This window comes from Mandrillus leucophaeus, unplaced genomic scaffold, assembly GCF_000951045.1.
Source record: "Mandrillus leucophaeus isolate KB7577 unplaced genomic scaffold, Mleu.le_1.0 Scaffold65, whole genome shotgun sequence".
NCBI classification, from domain to species: domain Eukaryota; kingdom Metazoa; phylum Chordata; class Mammalia; order Primates; family Cercopithecidae; genus Mandrillus; species Mandrillus leucophaeus.
Genome location: NW_012107030.1, coordinates 2,926,803 through 2,930,209, shown reverse-complemented (window position 1 = coordinate 2,930,209; position 3,407 = coordinate 2,926,803). Strand labels below are relative to the sequence as shown.

The 3,407-nt window shown below is 44.4% G+C and overlaps 1 protein-coding gene across 2 annotated transcripts in view; it reads right to left on the bottom strand.

The window, feature by feature from the left end:
• The window catches only part of MCMBP (minichromosome maintenance complex binding protein), a 69,459-nt gene that overhangs the window by 40,532 nt on the left and 25,520 nt on the right, over positions 1–3,407 (bottom strand). The gene's annotated exons all lie outside the window — the stretch shown is intronic.

Sequence of the window (3,407 nt, the reverse complement as noted above, 5' to 3'; positions counted from 1 at the left end):
AGACGGGGTTTCACCATGGTCTCGATCTCCTGACCTTGTGATCCGCCCGCCTCGGCCTCCCAAAGTGCTGGGATTACAGGCGTGAGCCATCGCGCCCGGCCATAAACCACTTTAAAAGGCCTGGATCAGATAGTAAGGGTAACAAGAACTCACTGAAGGACTTGGTTCCAGTGTGGAAGGTGGAAGAGAAGCAAGACTGGAGGCAAGAAACCAGTTAGAGGGCTGTTCCAGCATCCAGGAGAGAGACTACAATGGCCTTAATTATGACAGTAGCATTGGAGATGAGGGTCTGGGCCGGGCACGGTGGCTCATGCCTGTAATCCCAGCACTTTGGGAGGCTGAGGTGGGCGGATCACTAGGTCAGGAGTTCAAGACCAGCCTGGTCAACATGGTGTAACCATCTTTACTAAAAATACAAAAATTAGCTGGGCATGGGGGCATGCACCTGCAATCCCAGCTACTCAGGAGGCTGAAGCAGGAGAATCGCTTGAACCCAGGAGGCAAAGGCTGCAGTGAGCCAAGATTGTAACACTGCACCCTAGCCTGGGCGACAGAGCGAGACTCAGTCTCAAAAAAAAAGAAAGAAAGAAAAAAAAAAAGAAAATTAGCTGGGCATGGTGGCAGGCGCTTGTAATCCCAGCTACTCCGGAGGCTGAGGCAGAATTGCTTGAACCTGGGAGGCGGAGGTTGCAGTGAGCCGAGATCACACTGTTGCACTCCAGCCTGGATGACAAGAACGAAACTCCATCACACACACACACACACACACACACACACACACACACACACACCCCTAGAATAGATAAGACACAGTGACCAAATTCAGATCCTGAAAGAGAGTGATTAGCTGGTTATCCAAAATAACTAGCATCACGTGCTAAAAAGTGGTGTACTCTGGATGAGCACTGTACATAGAACTTCCTGATGTTAGGAATTTCTAAATCTGTGCTAATACAATACCCCTATCCACATGTAGCTGCTGAGCACTTGAAATGAGGTAACACCCAGGAGCTGAATTTTTAATTTTGTGTAATTATTAATTAATTTACGTTTAAATAGCCACACATGGCTACTGCCCTGGACAGCACACTCTAGATTACTGTGACATCTAACTTAAAACATATGACAGGGTTAGTAAGTTTATACAACACTATATGACAAGGACAATAAGAAAGGGAAAAACTCAGGCTGCCGGGCACAGCGGCTCACGCCTGTAACCCTAGCACTTTGAGAAGTGCAGGCGGATCACGAGGTCAAGAGATCGAGACCATCCTGGCCAACATTGTGAAACCCTGTCTCTACTAAAAATACAAAAATGAGCTGGGCGTGGTGGCGCGTGCCTATAGTCCCAGCTACTCGGGAGGCTGAGGCAGGAGAAACGCTTGAACCCGGGAGGTGGAGGCTGCAGTGAGCCGAGATCATGCTACTGCACTCCAGCCTGGGAAACAGTGCGAGACTGTCTCAAAAAAAAAGAAAAAAAAAAAAAGAAAAAGAAATGCGTATTTCAAAATAAAACACACAACCAAACTTAACTTTTCAGTTTAAAAAAACTGTCTAAATATATGCAGAGAAAATAAACTACACAACCACGAACCAGTGGTTATCTTGAAGATGAAGGATCTTTAAAGATCTTTCCTTTTCTGCTATATGTTACTGAACTGTTTTTTTTCTTTTTGTACAATACATATGCATTACCTATTTGGGTGGAAAACAATTTCCTATCAAACCAAAAAGTGCCTGTACATTATCACACAAACATACTTGTAATGCTGTTATGATAAAGATATGCAATATAATCACAGTGATAGCTTCTACAAACACATTATGATTTTTCTGTAAGACACAACATACATGGGAACAAGACATTCTGGGGAGAAGCATATCAACAAACTTCAAGTTCCCACAACAATCCATAGAATTTATAAAACACTCTAAAGCTATTATTTTATATCTAAGTTATATCCTTCCTGTACTACGATGAGATGTGTCCCTTAGGATCATACACTTAGGAGACAAAACTTGACACAAATACATTCAAATCTCTATCAAATATGAAATCATCTCATTTATCCAGCAAAATCAGAGTATAGGGTATTTCTCATAAACAAACTTTCTAATATTAGTAACTGAAATTTAACCCTTTAAGCACCGAACCTTTTTACTTTGGAAGGATTTTTCCTAAAAAGTATCTATGCATCTGCACCCTCTTAAACGAATGCTACAATTGAATCTTCACTTGACATCTTGGGGCCATTATGTTGAGCATCGATTATCAGTTCTAGGATTATTATGAAGATAAATTACTAGGATTTAGTGGAGAAATACATGCCCCTTCCTCAAAGCACCCTTGACTGCTATATAGTGAATTCGCCTTTTTTTGTTTGTTTTTTGAAGTATGAAGGTAGTTTTAAATTTCTTCATCAGGCTGTCAGTGTTCACTGGCTAAGTCCGGACGTCTATCCAGGCTTTCTTCTAACGTAATGCCTTCAGTTTCAGCCTAGGAAGCCAGATAACTAAACTAATTAAAATTATAGGTAAATTAATAAGGACTTCCTGAGCACAAGAGGCCCTCCTATAAGAAATACCATACATTGTTTGCCGTCGGTTTTGGCTGCTGAGGATGATTTAGCTTCCTATTGCCTTTCCTCCCTAGTACCCCAAGATGTTTTTTCAATAAGCTAAGGCCGCTCTACAACTCTAAGTTAACTCCAGACAAGTCAGGTGTTGCTATCTACAGTGATTTCTAGTTGGGTCTGACTCCACCACACATTACGTGCAAAAAGACACTGGGGAATGGAACGGTTGTCAAAATGCCCAGTTACCGATAACAAATATAAATTTTTCTTTGTATACACTTCGCAGTAAAGTAGCAACAGCAATCGCAACCAAAATTTATTAAGCTCGCCTGCAGCGTTCTCAGCCCCACGTACAAACTCAAGTAGCTCAGTATTTCTTGCTGGCTCTGGCACAGGAGCAGATCCAGACTAGATGGATTCTAAAGTCATCCCAACAGGAAAATTAAGCTATGAACATTAAATCTTATCTCTGAGAGAGAGAATGAGGGTAACATAGGAGTTAGAACCAACTTCTGTGCAAGTGAGCACTCCCCGACGCACCGGAAGTTTTGAAATATCCTGCGGGCTTCCCACAGGCAAAGTGGTTTCCCTCCCCGCGGCTCTGCGGGCCCTCCCCAGGGTTCGAGGACCTCCCCGAGTTTGTTGCGCCCGGGGCCCTGACCCTGCCACAGGCTGGGAGCGAGACCGTCAATCACAGCCCGCGCCCCACGACTTCACCTTGGCGGCTCGCGAGCTGCGACTCGGGCAGGTGGGAGGTACCTGCGGCCCGACTCCTACCCCTACCTGCTGCGACCGGGGAAGAGGCTGTCCCAGCTGAGGCCGGTGCAGGCC